Genomic DNA, 19958 nt, shown 5'->3' on the forward strand with positions numbered 1-19958 from the left:
CGAATATGATTGTGCAACGTCGTTAAAACGAAGAACGGACGCGGCATGCGGTCTTAAAAGCGCTTTTGCAACGCCGGCATGCGAAAAATTCGCCCGGCCATCGAGATCGCGAGCCGCCGCAGATAAAATCCGCCTGTATCGGTGTATCTTTTTCGCGTCTCGTGACCGGCCTCTCGATTACTCGATCCGGGAGAGGGATTGGAAATTTTCGGTTACGAAATAAGACGAAGTAAGCCTGCGAGGCGTCGCACGACGTCGTTCTTACGACGCTCGTTTAATTCATTCGCCGTCGATGAAATACCTTTATCGGCCGTTCCGATGGCGGACCAATCAAACTTAACGGAGACTTTATCGTCCCATTAATTTCCATCCGTACATAAAGAATCCTTATTTCGGATTCGCCGGCCCCATGGACGACGCGGAAGAGCACGCGCTATTAAATCCCGCGCCGTTTATAAAAGGCTTTACTGGAAACCGAGTGGAAGCTTTTCATTTTAATTGGCTATTTTACATAAGCCCATCGACGTGTATCATTCCGCATAATTAAACAAGGCGATCGCCGAATTACGGCCGGCCGGGAAGCTGCGCAAGGTTGATTTAAGGGACGTCGGTTTAATTGCGTCCAGCTATTTCGTCAGATCGCCCTGATCTCTGGGGTGTCCTTCCAAGGCTCGATGATTCCTCCGCGTCTCGCGAGATTCGCGTGTCGCCAGGTTTTAGAGTGACTGTCGATGGTAATTAGGTCGGTAATTAGACTAACCGCTGGGGGTCCTAATCGTCTTGCCGCGATGAGGTAATTGCACCAAGGAAAATTAATAATAATAATATTAATGATTTATTGTTAGGATCAAAACCTATTGCATTGCTATAGCCATTTGAATTTCTATAGATTTTTGTTTGAGTTATTCAATTGTGTTGATATTTTCAACTAATATTATGGTAAGTCTAACTAAAAAATTTACATAAATGAAGGGATCACAAACTATTGGATTGCTATAGCTATTTCAATTTCTGTAGATTTTTTGTTGAATTATTTAATTGTATTGACATTTCCAAATAATATCATGGTGAGCCTAATTAAAAAATTTACGTAAATGAAGGGATCAAAACCTATTGCATGGCTATAACCATTTCAATTTCTATAGGCTTTTGATTGAATTATTCCATTGTATTGACATTTTCGACCAATATTATGGTGAGTCCAATTAAGAAATTTACGTAAATGAGGGGATTAATACCTATTGGATTGCTATAGCTATTTCGATTGCTATAGGCTTTTGATTGAATTATTCCATTGTATTGACATTTTTGACCAATACCATGGTGAGGCTAGTTAAAAAATTTACGTAAATAGGGGGACCAAAAGCTATTGGTTTGCTATAACCATTTCAATATCTATAGGCTTTTGATTGAATTATTCCATTGTATTGACATTTTCGACCAATATCATGATGAGGCTAGTTAAAAAATTTACATAAAAGAATGAATCAAAGCCTATTAGATTGCTATAGTCATTTTAATTTTTATAGGTTTTTGATTAAATTATTCGATTTTATCGACATTTTCGACTAATATCTTTGTGAGGATCCTTTGTAATATGTATACTATGAAATCAGGGAAATCACGAATATAAACGTAATTACAAGAACAGGAAGGAGAAAACGGTAATTATAAGAATAAAACTGATATTCGTTGGAATTAGGGACTTTATAATAAAATTATTAATGAAGCTTCACATTCGGGAATAAAGATATCTCGTTATCTTTACTTTATGCTTTAATAAGGCTATATAAATATAGTAAATTATATTGTAACGTATATTACAAGACAAGTGTAGTGTATATCCTACTGACGAACTCCTGTGTCGAAAAAGTTGTGCAGTTCTCTTAATACCGCCATAAATCATTAATAAATAATCGTTATAAATTTTTGAGCCCGGTAAAAAGAGAAATGTGCGAAATATAGTATCATAATTCGACTACCTCGCAAGGTAAAAATTTTATGGTTCGCATAAAATTTCTGAAACCGAGTTTTATCCAAATTTTCGACGCATCTTGAAGGAATTCGATGATTTCGAGATTCTGGTGCGTGGAAGATTCTACGAATAAATTTTGGATACGACTTTGGACCTCTCGGAGTTTATACGAAGTTTGGTTTTGTTTGGAGATGTTCGAAAATTTGAATTTGAAATTTCGTAGTTTGCATTTGGTATTCCCGGATCGTTCGTTGAAACTGGTTCTTTTTTTATACCTGAACCGAAATTGTAAATGATAATACGTGTTTGTCCCGGGAGATCCGAGTGGTACTTCTAGGCGTGGAATTAATTCACGAATTTTATATCAAGTTTTTAAGCCAGCAGTTTAATGGATAAGCCAGGCAACGCGATGGGACGAGGGCGCTTCGTTGCATTTTAATTACACATTCTGGCAATTTTTCAGCTATCAATCAGTCGATGCACGATCGTATCTTCTTTAATTAAGTTTTAAACTCTGATAAACTTTGCTTAAACGCCCAATTCTTCATCCAGTCATCGTTTTATATTCACTCCGCGTTATATTCATTTTTCATCCGTACGAACACGTTTTGCAAATTTCTAAAATTCGAAAATGGGAAAGAAAAATCACGACGCTTGCTTTAATTAGTTTTAATCGATACAAAATTTCGAAATTAACTCGAATTAAATCCACGATATTTCAAAATCGTCTGCACGCTTAAAAACTTGCGAATTACGTAACGATCGCGACATTCTTCTCGCAATCAGAGGAATTCGTGGATCCTCGATGAGCAAACCGAGACACTTCCATTCCCGGCATTTCTCCGGCTAATTACGGGTTAATCGCAGCGAATTTCGAGCGTCGGCATTGGCCAGCGGGATTCCGTGTGTTTCTCGAAATCGCAGCGTGCCTCGGAGGCTAGAGGATCGGGAGATTCGTGGTCCTGACCGGCGCAATTATCCAAGGACGAAAGGAACCGGCAGGTGATCGCTGGCCGAGAAACGTATTAGCAGATATCTCGGAGTTCTTTTGGCCTGTTCGTGAGACCGGCAAAAAGCGTGGCCTAGTAGATGCCTAGGAAGACCTCGGATGTCGGTCGACGCCTGCCCCCGCCTTCCGCCTCCGCCATTTGCGGCAGGTGAAACAAAATATCGCGGAACGCCGCTGGAAGAAAAAGGATTCGGCTGTTGTTCGCCCGATCGAGACGAACGATCGGCTTGGATGCGAATCACGGAACGAAATCGATGGGATAGGTGTCTTTTTTCGGTGGAGGTTGGCGTTGGATGGACACGCGAGGATTCGGTGCTGAAGGAAGTCCGTGATGATTCGTGGTGAAATTAGGAGTAAGGTGTGGTGGTAAGGGAACAGTGGGATTATTGTCCTGTATAATTTTCTCGATCATGATTCGAGTCATTTCGATAGGATATTCGTGTATATTTGGGGTTTCTATTAGGTGAATCTAATATAGCCAGATTCCTTTAGAATTTTAGAAAAATATTAATTCTGTAATAATAACGAATTAAGATTACAGTAAGATCTAGTGTAGCTTATAGGGGATTTAAATTCATTTAATAAGATAATTAGTAGTCATATATGGTTGTAAGGGAATAGTGGGATTGTTGTCCTGTATAATTTTCTCGATCATGATTTGAGTCATTTCGATAGCATATTCAAGTATATTTCGTGCTTCTATTAAGTTTATCTAATATAGCGAGATATATTTAGAATTTTAGAAAAATAGTAATTCCGTAATACTAACGAATTAAGATTGCAGTACGATCTAGTTTGTCTTATAGGGGATTTAAATTCATTTAATAAAATAATTAGTAGTCATATGTAGTAGTAAAGGAATAGTGGGATTATTATCCTGTATAGTTTTCTCCATCATGATTCGAGTCATTTCGATAGAATATTCGTATATATTTGGTATTTCTATTAGGTAAATGTATTATAGCGAGATTTATTTAGAATTTTAGAAAAATATTAATTTCATAATTTTATAAACTTAATTAATAATAACGAATTAAGATCGCGATAGGATCTAGTATACCTTATAAGGGATTTAAATTCAGTTGATAAAATTATCAAAATTAGTATGTTGCTTTATTTTGCAGTTTTGAATGCAAGTAAAATGTATTATAGAACGAGAAATATTCCAGTAATTCCAAGTATCCATAAATTAAAATAGAAATAGCAAACGAAATAACTAATACGAAAAGTATAGAAATCCTCAATAGAATTAACACGAATTATATTATAATTTAAAACAATAAAAAATTAGCGTGTTAAAAACGATTAAATAAATCAAATAAAAATCTTCAAACAAAAACTGAAGTCACTATACTATCAAAATTATTTCTTGACTGGATTTCAGGATTAAACATATATTACCGTCAGTTTTCGGGATATATTAAAACCATCGATCTCCATAATGTCAGTAATACTCGTGTTCTTCCCAAAAAGCCCGCAGCCTTATCTGGAATCTTTAAGAGCCTCATATCTTCGCACTTAACAGGTTGTTCCCCTTTTCCCTCGCATGATCTCCAGCCAGGAGTAAGAGACTGACTCGAAACTTTATTTCTGAATAATTAATTAATTAATTATACGAACACGATTGCCTTTCACCGTCCAAAACGACAGACAGCCTATCCTTCTGAAAAGACGAATCTCATTTCGACCAACAAGAAATGACCGATCGAAACCACGACGAATATTATCGCCATGACAGGTGGTCCATTAACGCTAGATTTATGAAACCCGTCAATTTGACGAAAAGGCTGCTCCAATTATACGATGCTTACAAATTTAGTTAACTTATATTAAGACTGTTAATATAATATATAATTTGTTGTGACGTGACGAAATATAATCACTTTTGAAATTGGACGAACACATTTTCTATTTTTACAAACGTATAATTCAGATGAGATACAAAAATGACGACGACGACGACTCGAAAACAAGTGAGGGTTCAGGAGACACACGGTTCCCTAGGCCTAACGAACCCCTACTCCTTTCAGGATATATTTAGTTCTCTTAGGTGACAATAGTGTGGATTTGGTTCTATTAGTGTGAATGCAAGTGTGTGAGGTCGAGTAATGGCACGAATGTAGATATGTATGTTTTTAGAAGTGCGAGTGGAAGATCTAGAATGCGTGGTGTTGTGCATTTGCTATGGATCAGAATTAATATGTTATAAGGAAGTTCAATTTGTTATAAGAAGCGTGAGAATGAACAATTATTATATAAGACGCGTGTAATTTATAATTTTATAATAAATATACGATTGTTATACAACAAACTCACAACCATAAGGCACCCATCGGCTACCCAAACTAGAAAATTCTTATGCGAAACCTTAATGACAATGAAACAAAAATATTTCCAATAATATGATTGTAGGAGAATATAATTTCTCCTAATTTATTCTTCGTGAGAATACGTGTTGAAAGACAACGTTGTACATTCTCACTTTTGCCCTAAAGCGTGGCTACCATAAGGCATCCATCGGCTACCCAAAGTAAAATATTTTTATGTAAAACCTTAATGACGATGAAACAAAAATGTTTCCAATAGTATGATTCTAGGAGAATATAATTTCTCCTAATTTATTCTTCATGGGAATACGTGTTGAAAGACAACGTTATAGATTGTCACTTTTGCTCTAAAACGTGGCTACCATTGTGGATTTGGTTTTATTAGCGTGAATGCAAATGTGTGAGGTCGAGTAATGGCACGAATGTCGATATGTATGTTTTTAGAAGTGCGAGTGGAAGATCTAGAATGCGTGGTGTTGTGCAGTTGCTATGGATCAGAATCAGTATGTTATAAGGAAGTTCAGTTTGTTATAAGAAGCGTGAGAGTGAACAATTAGGATACAAGACGTGTGTAAATTATAATTTTATAATAAATATACGGTTATTATACGACAAATTCACAAATAGATGTAGCCGACTGTTCCTGTCAAGTCTCAACATAATTGTTTTTAAATTAAACTAATCGTTAGAAGAAAGACACGTGGTTTCCTTTACCTGTCAATTTGACAGGTGTCCTTAGAAATAGGTATACAGATAGCGTTCGTAAACCTGGCGTTAATCTTCACGACTAGTTGGAGGCTCTTTGCGTGTTCTCGTTGGCGGCCATGTTTGCAGATAGCTCGCGAGACAATTCGTTGGTTCGCAGTCTCGAAGGTCTTCCTAGTCCCCCTGACCAACGCGAACAGCAAACAAGAAAGGAAGACCCAGGCGGAGACTTTTTTCTGAATATTTCAGCCTCGCACCTGCCACCCGACCGACGAGTTCAGACCTCAAGGACTAGGAATAGTGGCGGATCTTTTTGCGGCCACTGGCTAATTCGTTTCGCAGGCTCGTAAGTGTCACTCGAAGCGAGGCCCGATTCGTTAGCCTGCCCGGTATCGACCTATTCGCTCGCGAGCCGATGATCGAGAGACGATCGTCTTTGGCGACTACCACTTTTTCTCCGCTACCGCATTTTCTCCTCCAGCCTTTTGCCTCGTGCCGCGAACACCGCTTGACATTTCGTTCCATCGCGATCCGCAGGGTCGTTTCGTGAAATATCCTCGCCCGCTCCCGTCTCGCCGGGCCCCTATTCGATTTAGTCGTACGTCTTAATGGCTCTGTTATTTACCGGCTACGATCCTGGCCACTCGCTTAATGAGCGGCCTCGGACGGTCCAGGTGGTGTACTCGTTTTATGGAGAGCGCTTCTTTTAACCATAGTTCACCGAGGGAATGAAGGTTAGGGTAGCCGAGGATGCGGGAATGGCGGAATGCCACGGGAATGGGGGAAATTGGAACTTGATTAATTAACGCGAAACGTGACACTGCCTTGACTCGCTTGCTCGCCGAGCATGTGGTTCTCCATGACTTTTTAAATTCTTCCGATTCAATAGTGTAATTCAATAGTGTCAGGTTAGGTATTCCTAATTGGAAGCTCTCGAATTATATCGATATTCACCGGAAAAGAAATATAAAGTTATTTTTAAATATTTAAATGACTATTTTTCCATGACTTTTTAAATTTTTCCGATTCAGTAGTGTAATTCAATAGTGTCAAGTTATGTATTCCTAATTGGAAGCTCTCGAATTATATCGATATTCACCGGAAAAGAAACATAAATTTATTTTTAAATATTTAAATGACTATTTTTCCATGACTTTTTAAATTTTTCCGATTCAGTAGTGTAATTCAATAGTGTCAAGTTAGGTATTCCTAATTGGAAGCTCTCGAATTATATCGATATTCACCGGAAAAGAAATATAAATTTATTTTTAAATATTTAAATATTGTTACGAGATTTTCATATCTACCCTATTCGGCTAACAATAAGTAAAAGAGCAGATGGTAGCTTTAGAGTAGAACAATCCAGCACCTTCCAAAATGTTCGAACAAAGTAACAAAATCGGCTGTTGACTATAAAAAGGGATGTCTTCCACCGAAGTTCAGAGAAGAACTGTCAACTTTTCAATAGGGTTAAATCTATTCAGCGACGTGTTCATTGGAAATCTTTGGCAATCTAGCGATCATACTTGTAGAAAAGGAATTGTAAACGCGATCTGTAACAATATTATAATTTTATAATGATTTAATAAAAATTATAATATTATAAAAATTCTATTAAAATTAAAATTGTAATATTGTATTTCATTAAAATTATAATATTTTAACCCTTTGCACTCCGAGCTACCAGCAACTCCGAGTCATTTTACCTGTCTTGATAACTTTTATAGTACGATGTTTATCAATGCATTTCATTTTTATCAATTCTTCTGCCAAAGGTATACTGGTATAATATCTATCAGGAAACATATAGTAACCCTGTGCTTTGGGAATTTTATCTAACAATATTTAATATAAATCCGGCGGAACTCTAGAAGCAGGCTATCTTACAATGTCGCCATAACCGTGACAACAGATTGCAAAGGGTTAATTCTATTAAAATTGTAATATCATAATTTTCTATAATATATCAATTTATTTTAAATATTTAAAATTGTCACAGTGAACTGTGAATGATTCTCGCGTGAAGGGGTTCGTGAATTTTTTAATTTTGAAAATCTCGGAACAAACGGGGAAATATATTTAAGGAAAATTCGCTCGATTTAGGGATTTATTTTCTTCGAGAGTCGTCAGTGGTTCTCCGAACAAAGGAACGTAGCAAGGGGTGTTTCCTCAGGGAGAAAACGGGCGCAGAAGGTGAAAGACAATGGCCGATGCCCTCACACGTGGCCGGTTGCGCAAAATCACGAGACGTCCCGCGCCTCGGCGTCTATTCACGGCGAGCGTCGCACGAAAATACGAGACGACGAAGGACGGCACGTGGGAACCGGATAGAGGCACGTGCCTCGGGTTTCGACAACTCCTGGCGAGCGTCGGACTATTTCCGCGTGACGAGGAAATTGTTCTCCGGCCGTCCCGACGCCGCGGGAGGCGGCTCGCCGAGGATTCGTCGCGCCCTCGCAGCGGGTGTTGGCCCTCGCGTGGTCTGACGTTCGTCTTTTCGGGCCACGAGCTCCGGGGCGACTCGCAACTTGCCCTGGAGATGATAATCGCGTGAGTTGCGAAGAAAAATGGTCCACTGCTAGGGCAGACTGCCGGGGAATTTGGGTCTGGGGGCTTTGGCAAGCTGGGGTTTAGGGAGACTTAAGAAACGGGTCTGGGGTGAAGGGTGTTTCGAGAATGCATTCGAATTTTTGGCTTTGCGGTTCTTTTTCTAATATTTCTTCACTTTGACAAGTGTATTGTAAATGGCGAAAGTTAAAAGAACGTATGGATCGCGAGTTCTCTTATAATCTTTGACAGCAGGTAGCCTATTCGATTCTGATGGAATAATAATAGTCTTGAAAAAGAAGCTGTATCAGGCAAAATAAATTATCCGAGAAACCAAAATTAATTTAGATACTCTCTTAGATGGGTGAAAGTTAAAGGAGTGTATGGATCACGAGTTCTCTCATGATCTTTGGCAGCAGGTAGCCTATTCGATTCCTGTGAAATACAGATAATCTTAAGAAAGAAGCTGTGACAGACAAAATAAATTATTCAAGGCACCAAAATTAATTTAGATCCCATCTGAGAGAGTAAGCTAAAGGAACGTATGGATCACGAGTTTTCTCATGATCTTTGGTAACAGGTAGCCTATTCGATTCTGGTAAAATAATAATAATCTTGAAAAAGGAAGCTCTATCAGATGAAATAGATTATTGGAGGTACCAAAATTAATTTAGATATTCCCTCAGATAGGAGAAAGTTAAAAGAACGTATAAATCACGTGTTCTCTTACAAACTTTGACAGTACACATCTGACTAGCTCTTATGATCCCTCGACTCTATCGAATCCTACCAAAACACAGGCTACCTTATTCGAACGAAAGCCTTATTCGCTCGAGGAGCCTTATATCAGGTAATATAAATCATTCGACCAAGAAAAAAGAAATGTCCAACGTCTCACCACGATTAACAAAGCATTTACACACTCGTCTATTAACTCCATTTGAATTCTACACCTAAACGTGTCTTTACCAAAAGCAGACCTGGCAACGGAAAGTGGAACCTGAAAACGATCCCATTAATTAAGACACCACTAGTTTCAACGCAGTGGACCAAGTCAAATGACGAACAGGTCGAGTAGAGACATTTATAAATGACAAGTAAATTCAGGATCATAGGCGTAGCTGTGGAGAGGAGGTCGTTAACATGCTAGTACCGTAGATACACGGATGAGCTAATCGATGAAGCCGTAGTTCGAAGGCGAGCCGAGTGCCCGTTCTGAAATGACCAACGATCGACGTTGACTCGCGAGTTACTTTGCATTCCGTACATCGTGCTAGCACGCCCTAGAACGTACCAAGGGAACGCGTTCCATCGCCAGCGTCTATTAATCTTCGCGGGGTCGCGGAGTAGCCATTAATATTAAGGCGGGGTCACGGGCGTATCTTCGTGAATTATCGTTTTTCGACCGTGTCACTCCGCTCGGCTATCTTTTATTGTCACGTCCGACGTTCCGGCATGACGGAGACCCTGAATCGATTTAGAGATCGTTTTGGATCAACGTTTTCGTACAGATAATAAAATTTAAAGTTTCCATCCCCTTTTCTAAATGGCACGTTACATAACCTCAAATTGCAACTACCTGTAGATTAAACGATTCTTAAGATGATTAATTAAAGCTAGGGAATGAATTTAGGATAGCAATAATATAGATCTTCAGCATGAATCGAGGTTAAATTCAAATTTTATCTATTTTTCGACTGTGTCTACGTTACATAACCTCAAATTGCAACTACCTGTAGATTAAACGATTTTTGGAATAATTAATTAAAGCTAGGGAATGAATTTAGGATAACAATAATATAGATCTTCAGCATGAATCGAGGTTAAATTCAAATTTTATCTATTTTTCGACTGTCTCTACGTTACATAACCTCAAATTGCAACTACCTGTAGATTAAACGATTTTTGGAATAATTAATTAAAGCTAGGGAATGAATTTAGGATAACAATAATATAGATCTTCAGCATGAATCGAGGTTAAATTCAAATTTTATCTATTTTTCGACTGTCTCTACGTTACATAACCTCAAATTGCAACTACCTGTAGATTAAACGATTTTTGGAATAATTAATTAAAGCTAGGGAATGAATTTAGGATAACAATAATATAGATCTTCAGCATGAATCGAGATTAAATTCAAATTTTGTCTATTTTTCTACTGTGTCTACGTTACATAACCTCAAATTGCAACTACCTGTAGATTAAACGATTTTTGAAATGATTAATTAAAACTAGGGAATGAATTTAAGATAACAATAATATAGATTTTCAGCATGAATCGAGATTAAATTCACGTTTTATTTATTTTTCGATTATATCTAATTTGCGAAACAAGATAGCCATATTTTTAGTCAGTACCGTGTAAATAAAACTTGCAATTCTTTACTAGACTATGTCAGGTGTCATGAGTGTAAATGTTGGTTTTATGTTTATGGTTATGTGCGAGTGCAGTCTAATATGAATGATGTTTGACAAAATGTTTAGAAGAATGTGTCAGAATAAAAGTTATATGAGAATCGTTAAAGAGGAAACATGGACATGTAACAGTTAATAAGAGTAAGATGGAGAGAGAAGAATTTTCTAGAAAGTATGAATCAATATTTTTGTTTAAAATAGTTTATTGAGAGTCGTTTTTGTTGAGGTTATGAGAGAATTTTTGACACTATGCTCTTTTATTCGGTTTATTTATTCAAGTGCCATTCATACATTTGTAGAAAGACTAATTGTAAAAATTTAAATAAAACGATAAACAATAAATCAACAACGAAATTATACATATCTTTAGTTCCTTTGAGTACTCAATTGCACACGAGTTCTTCTCTTAAAATCTTTTCTCTGCACTACTGTCCAGTCATACCAACTTCGGAAAATAAAGAGGTTCAACAATTTCCATTATTTAAATATTTTTATCTAAATATACTATTTCATCTAAATATTTCTATCCCCAATGAGAACCACTATAGTGCGCCTCTCATAGTTCTCCAAGGATTATAGTAATAGGACAAGAGGCAGAAAATATTTAAATGCGAAAAATTGTAATAAAAATTCGTAGAAAATAATTATTCGAAGACCAACCCCCCTCGAAGCACCCTGTTAAAATACACAGCTGCAAATTCTAATAAATACGAAGCAAATTCTTCCATAGTTAGAAAACGACGCGAAAGTTATACCGAAACAGGGAGGAATTAAAAATGCGACGCATCCTTGGAGACGTCATCAATCTTCCCCTGCATAAAGCACGATTCATTTCCAACGCGGGTTCTTCGTAACAGGATTTTATGCCCGTTTTACGAGCTCGCGATCGGGCCGCACCTGGTCACGTTCCTTCGATTAATCTCTATTTCCATGCGTTCTCGCGAAACCCAGGCAGACACGCGTAAAGACAAGCGTGTGCGAAAAGAATCGCGCATGGTCGAATCAAATTCTACGATAATGAGCGCAATTACGAGTTAATCTGGCTGACTCGGTATCAACAGACGGCGAACATTAAGCCACGACTTTCGCTCGTGTACGACCGGTTTCCTTTGATTTTCGACGCTCCTGAAAAATAAGCCGTTGGAGGTGCATGAATCTCCGAGTCGAGTCGACTCCCGGAGGAAAGTTTCGTGAATTACCCGTGCACTTTGGGGTCGAGACCCGGCAGATCGTCGGGGATAACAAGCGTCGATGGTTAATTTGCTTCTCGTGTCGCTCATTCCGTCAGACAGCAACGAATTTGCGAGATACTCGAGCTGCTTGCTACGGAAATCGAGTACATTCGCGCGTTAATTTGACACGTTCTGTGCCAATTAAGATAGGATGTCTGTATAATATATAATATATAATCTAATATATATAACATAATAATAATATTTATATTAGGATATCTGGATTTCATATTCGATTTTCTTTGTTTGTGGGCTCGATGACTCGAAGATGACGTTCTTTAAAATTTTGTCCATGTTTCGTATGTTAGAGAACGTTAGAGTTACTCTTGCAGGTGCCATTTAGGTAATCTGTAATTGGATGATACTTCTTTACAAATATAGTTACCTATGTGTATTGGGATGTTCAAATAGAGGAGTATTTAATCTCGAAGATCAAATTTCTAATATCATAGTCCATAATATTATAGTTGCAGTTTCTTTAATTAGGAAGATACTCTGGAAAGTATTAGCATACGTTAATCTTACTTTGAGGAAGCAAATAGGGAGACTTTGAGAGGTAGGTACACTTTCATCTTTGATTTTCTTTGTTTGCAGACTCGATAACTCAAAGATGATGTTTTTTAAAATTTTGTTAATGTTTCGTATATTAGAGAACGTTGAAATTACTCTTACAGGTGTCATTTAGGTAATCTGTAACTAGATGATATTTCTTTTCAAATATAGTTACCCATGTGCATTGGGATATTCTAATAAAAGAGTATTCGATCTTGAAAATCAAATTTCTAACATCATAGTATGTTGCAATGTCTCTTTGATTTGGAAGATACTGTGAGAAGTACCATTTAGATAATCTGTCGTTGCATGATATTTCTCTTTAAATATATTTAGATAGGGAGACTTTGACAGGTACATTTTCACCTTCGATTTTCTTCGTTTGCAGACTTGATAACTCAAAGATGATGTTTTTTAAAATTTTGTCCATGTTTCGTATATTAGGGAACGTTAGAGTTACTCTTGCAGGTGCCATTTAGGTAATCTGTAACTGGATGATATTTCTTTTCAAATATAGGTACTTGTATGTATTGGGATATTCATATAGAGGAGTATTCGATCTTGAAGTTCAAATTTCTAATATCATTACATGCTGCAATGTCTCTTTGATTAGAAAGATATTCTGGAAAGTTACCATTTACGTAATCTGTCATTGCACGATATTTCTCTTCAAATATATTTCCAAATATACGTCAAAATATTCCAACACAGATGGATTCAATCCCCAAAACAAAGTTTCTCAGAATTCCTTCGATGTTTCGTATATTAGCATACACTGATGTTACTTTGAGGAGTCAGATAAGTAGACTTTGACAGGTACATTTATAAAATCTGCCATTGCACGATGTTCTCTTTAAATGTACATTAAAATATCTCAACAAACAAGAATTCGATTTTAAACACAAAATTTCTCAGAATCTCTTCGACATCTCGCATCTTCAAGCTTCGTTACAGTCACTTTTATTTATAAAATTCCCCTCGATATCTCAATTTCGCTTGCCACGGGACGAAATCAATTGCCGCTGTCTGTAAAGGCGCGTTCACCGAGGAAAATACGAGACTCGAAGGTGATTAAGAAAGTGACAAACATAGAGAAACCTCTCGTAATAGCCGGCAATTCCGTTTCGTCTGGAAACAAGCAACGAACTCTCTACGCGCTCCGCAGGCCATTCAGGGTACCATTTTCTACCTGTCGAAGAGAACTGGAGGATCGATCAAAGGCCAGTCGATACATCAAGAGACAGACTGCCATCCGGGCTCATGCACGGCCATCCATAACGGCGGCAGAGGGACGCTTAAATCAAAGTTTAAACGAGAAAGTGCGCGTATCGCCTTGTTACCATGGCTGCTCGACGGGCCGTGCGCAGGGGACACCGTTAATTTCCGAGCGATTCGTTATGCGACCGTCTCGAGGCTCGCGACACTGGCCGGGCCATAATCGTCGTCGTCGACGTCGACGGCGACGCTGGCACCGCCTGACGCCAGATAAGCCACGGATGCAAATAGAGATTTCCAGCTGCGAGAGATGGATGATGCGACCGGTGATAAATGGTCCCCGCGATATTCGTCCCGGCGGATTTCTTTGCCGCGGCGCGTTTCATGCTCGCCACCTACTAGACTTTCCTCTTTTTACCCTCCATACCACGCGGGCAATCGAAGAGGAGGGAACGGGTGAATCTTCAGTGGCGTATTTCGAGTGGACTCGCCACCGTGATGAATCGACCTCGAATGGCGATCGGGGTGCAGGCGAATTAAGCTTCGTGAGTTATGGAGACATTTTTGTGATTGAAGAGCGTTAGATGCGTCGATTATGGGGTCCTCTCAGACTGGCCAATTTTCTGCAACGTTGCTTCAGGTGCTTGTCTGCCTTTTTTTATATTTTATCATCGTTCCTCTTCTTTGCAGAATTTGTTTCCTTTCCCTTTTTTTATTTTCACGTGACCGCGACAGATTTACAAAAATCTATCAACAGTTGGGATGATTAAGTAAGAGTAAATATGGAGTTCCCTTAACGTATAAAACCTAGCATGATCTAAATGAGCAATTCCAAATTTTCATTAAAAATTCTGCATTCAATGTTATCGCTTTGATTATTTATTTCCACGATTTTTCTTGTGTTATGCGTATAAATTAATTTCTCATTTTCCTTTTCACATTTTTTTTTCTTTTTTTTTAAGAATTTCAGTTTATTTTTTCATCTATCGGTCATTTGACCGGTCGTGGTAGGTTTAGTGTTAGTTTTAGTCTAATGTTATCGATGTCTTCGAATTTTTGCTAAATCGTTTGGCTCGATTCTTTTAAATCTTTTAGTATTGTTCTCTTTTTCGAGCAGTTATTTTGTTAAATTATTGGAAGAATATTTATTACAATGGCTGTTTTTAAGACGATTATCCCGTTTTAGTAACTATCATGCGACTTGTCCAGTGGTTATTATAATATTCCTAAAATAATATTCGAGACCAGGGTTTCAAATTATCAATAATTTCGAATAGAAGAGGTTTAAAAATCGACAATTTTATATACATAACCCTAAAGCAGGAGTATAATTTGTGTTATCATATATTTAATCTTATTTGAAATAATATACCCCAAAACTATACACAGATAATGCGAAGTATAGAATAATTAATTTTTATAGAAATAAATTCTATTATAAAGAATTCATCTTAATATAAATTAAACAATTCAGCTAAAAATAATTTTTATTTCGATTCATATATATTAAACGGTATATTTAATCGCGTGACACAAATTATACTAAATTTAACACGAAAAAGAAATCATCCTTAATCCTTTGACTACGAAAGACTTTGAAAAGCACTAGGAATCCATTTGCAATGCACATCGAGAACGGTGAAATTTTTAGCTAGGTATACATTTCTGAGAAATTATATTGGAATAATAATCGAAACACTATATTCCACTGTATTAAAACAACATTATTTATTTATTTTCATTCTGCAGTAAGCTGTTACTGCGCATACTTAAAATTTAATAGGAAAAAAGATTTTTGAGCGCCTTTAGGCGTCCATAGTTGTTAGTGGTGGATGAAATATCAATAACAATAAGAACAATTCTTTATTTAATTACAAAAAATGATCAAACAAAAATATTAAGTACAAGTCTAATTAATTTCTCGCAATCACATACTCACACCTATTTTCACTATTACAACTCAATTACAATCTGACCTATGCCCAATCTCTCTGGTTTGTTCTTTCTACTTTCGTACATTACACGAACATACACGATTCACGCAACACCTCAATCATTACACGCATACTCATTTATCACGGTAACCTAAATCCATTAGATATTGTCATCCCAGATATACTTGTCCCACTCATCCATCTGACCTATGTCCAATCTCTCTGGTTTGTTCTTTCTACTTTCGTACATTACACGACATACACGATTCACGCAACACCTCGATCATTACACGCATACTTATTTATCACGGTAACCTAAATCCATTAGATATTGTCATCCCAGATATACTTGTCCCACTCATCCCTTCCTTACAGACATTGCTCCTTTATTATATCAACACATATATATTCAAACTCTATGTTAACCCTTTGAACTCTGAATTATTTTTCAATTTTGTTACCAATAACTCCCTACTATTTTAACTATTTTATTTGAAATTTACTTCACAGGACAGTTCCTCGACTGCAACTTATTTTAAAGAATTTTGTTAACCGATTAATACAGCTCTCGTTGTAATTTACATTTTGAACGTAAATAATTCAAGTAGTTACTTATTTTCTGTTTTCTTCTTCAGTAAATGTTCACCATTACCGCAACAGTATCGCAAGAGCGAAATTTCTAGGCGCCCTAACCCTTAGGCGCCCACAGTAGTCAAAGGGTTAATAGACATTCCCAAATATCTCGTTAGAGAATTTCCTTGCCAATTATCTCGATGGCAAAGAGGAGTTAATAAAACCAGCGGGAAATTTCTCTCTTGATTTCTCTCTCGCGGGGAATTGAACGATGTCTGCTCCCCGCGAGTAGAAAAACAACATGGCCGTGATGTGGATGGCGGCTCATTAGCACCGTTAATACCGTCTCTGTTTGCGATCGCGAGCTTGCGTAATCGTTTCCGTCGGTAGCACGCTTTCGATTGCAGATTAATCGGTCGCACACGGTCGGGGATTAATTCTGGAATTAAGGGCGCAGCGGGGTGCGCGCCACGGGCCCGGGATATAAATTATCGCCGAAATTGCGCCAGATGGTAATGGGCACGGAGCAGAAACGCAGACGCACGGTTTCGCCTCAGTTCGTCAACCGGCGCCGAATCAGTGGCTGGAAAATCATATTTCATCCAGTGTGGCCAGTGCGAAATTTAAAAATGATCGACGCTCTGCCCCGGCGAAATTAAGCGGGCCGCAGTTCACTATGGTTTCGAGAAATTACGTGCCCTGGCGGGGGTACCAGGGGTTCGTGTCGTTTTTGCATCAATGTGTCTTCATTTTTGAGGGAGTCGGGTTTAATAGCCGCAATTTGCCATGTGTGTTGTAATATATGATATTTCCTTGATTCATGAAACCTGTATTATTCAAACATTCCCGACGTGCCCGCGCGGGCCCGGCTATCCTAAACGATGTACTCTTAATTATGGTACTCAAGGCAAGTGGCTGCGGGATTTTCGGTAGGAGTTTATTTTAATTGGTATTTGGAATTAATAAATATATATGATGAATCGCTGGTAATGATGATTAGTGTATCAGGCTTGTGGAATCGCTGGGAATGAAGTGGTAGGCGTGTAATGACGTGTGTGTAATGTACGTGCTATACTTTATAGGATTTATCGTTGCATTTCACCGATTATATGTTGTGTAATAATGTGTACTTAACGTACATAGCGAGCGTAAATAGAAATAATTAATATGGCATATAGAGTAGTACAGTAGCTCTATATGTGGCTACTGTCCTACTAGCTTTATATAACCCTTTGCAGTTAACTCGAGAGGCTCTCTTCAGTCGCCATTTGATAAAATTTCGAAGCTCGATATTCATTGAGTTATTGAAATCAAATAATTTTACATTTTAATTAGTACATGACTTCAGATTTATTGCTCAAAAAATATCGTCAGCTTTATAGCAGAAAATCTTTGAACTCTTACTCTTCTTTAACCAAAAAATCGTCGAGTGCAAAGAGGGATAATATAACTCCTAATGGCACTATATAATAATTAAAATCATTAAAATGATTTAGTATTCTATTGCGGATACATACTATTCCTTTCAACAACGGGAATAACTAATTATTAAAATTATTAAAAATTGAATAGAATTATTAAAAACAAGAAATTGTATTCGACTTGAAATTCCAAAAAAACAGAATTATTTTAGGAAATATTTTATTCATCCATTACACGAATTTTTTGAAAATAGAGCTACCTTGTTGCAATAATTATTTCATAGAAATACAGGTGAAGGAAATATTCTAGATGAACAGAGTTTTTGATCCACCCTGTATAATTACGTTTCCATCCGAATAAAAATCGCTGTTAATTTCACCAGGAGCAGCGCGCACGTTTTCAGCAACTAAAAATAGAAACTTTCGAACCAGTCATTTCCACTAGTTTATTAATACGATCATTTCTTTCGCGGCTGAAAGAAGCCTGCGAAATGTCAGACGTTTCGCTAAATGATGTATGATTCTCTGATAATTTAGAAAGTCGCAGATCGTTCCAATGCAATATTTCTTTTCCTGAAGATCCACTCGGACAGAAAAATTGCGAGTCTCGTGAAAAATGTAAATCTCGTGGTTGAAAATTACACGTTTAAATTACGTTCATCGTGAGAAAGGGTACAGTGTTTAGGATCACGATCATCAGCTTCCACGTAATTCCTGAAGAACGGCCAAGAAACACGCGACCTCACTATCCTTCTAATTACAGACCCGTTTTAGTTAATCACAGTTCAGGATTTAATTGCGACGATTAAGCTTGATTACCTCGTTGATTACACCTGATTTGACTTAACGGTTACCAAATGCAGGTTAATCCCATCTAAGAGAAGCAAGGTTAGCGGAGCTTCCGGTTTTTGCCATCCCCCAGCGTCCAATCACCGTGAAAATTCCCGTTTTTCGCTAACCTCGAGAACGAGGATCGAGGATCGACCCAATCTCGTGGAATTCCTCGTGGTCTTGTAGAAAATTCTGCGAGACACGTGACACGGGTGCCTGAACGACGGTGGCCGAAAGAAAAGTCACGGATTAACGATTCGTTTCTGTAAGCCGGTTTCGCGAAACGCGAAATTATGACTTATATTACTTCGCGGAATGAAAGCACCACGGAAAGTCACCATTTACGTAACTCGTCTGAAGTTCTTAATTATGGAATTACATTTAACGCGGAGGACACAAATTTCGGAGGTTATTACGTCTGAGGAAATTCAGTTTTAAGTCTGAGAAAATACAGGAGCGATCGTTTTATACATTTTGTGCATTAAGTAATGTTAATTTGAACGTTGTACGAATTGTTTGCAGATCAAAATACTTAGCTGGCGTTATTTTCCGAATTTCTGTAATTTTTTTAACATCGAATTAAATGTTATACGAACCGTTTAGAGGTTAAGTCTACTCCTTGAATTGTTTAAAATTTTAATATACACCAAATCACTTGGTTTTTGGTTTCATATAGGGAAAGGATGTTTAACATTTTTTACTGATAATCGATTTGGAATGCTACTGAAAATTTGATGTAGTTTTCATATTTCTCTACCAAGAAATTCAGCAATGTTGACATGTATTTACCAAATTAAATAAATTATGGAAAAGAGGGCTATATATTATCTATCCTATTATTATTACTTTAATTATGTAATCAAATAATTTTTAATAATAATAACTGTAATAATAATTAGATAATTATATTAATATTGTATCTATCCTATTCGTGACTTTAGTTAAGGAAATTAGGATGAAATAGAATATCGAATCCAACTCGACCCAGGACCACAAAGTGTTAAAATAATTTCTACCTTTTATTTTATAAAATTCCTCAATCTGTCAACCGATCTGTCAAACGTCAAATTAAATTCGTAATTTTGGAGAATTCTGAATATTGATACTCAGGAACCTCATGCTCGAAGGACGTGTATTTGCCAAATTAAATAAATTATGGTATAGAGGGCTATATATTATCTATCCTATTATTATTACTTTAACTATATAATCAAATAATTT

This window comes from Eufriesea mexicana, unplaced genomic scaffold (assembly GCF_001483705.2).
Source record: "Eufriesea mexicana isolate 0111107269 unplaced genomic scaffold, ASM148370v2 scaffold507, whole genome shotgun sequence".
Classification (NCBI taxonomy): Eukaryota; Metazoa; Arthropoda; class Insecta; order Hymenoptera; family Apidae; genus Eufriesea; species Eufriesea mexicana.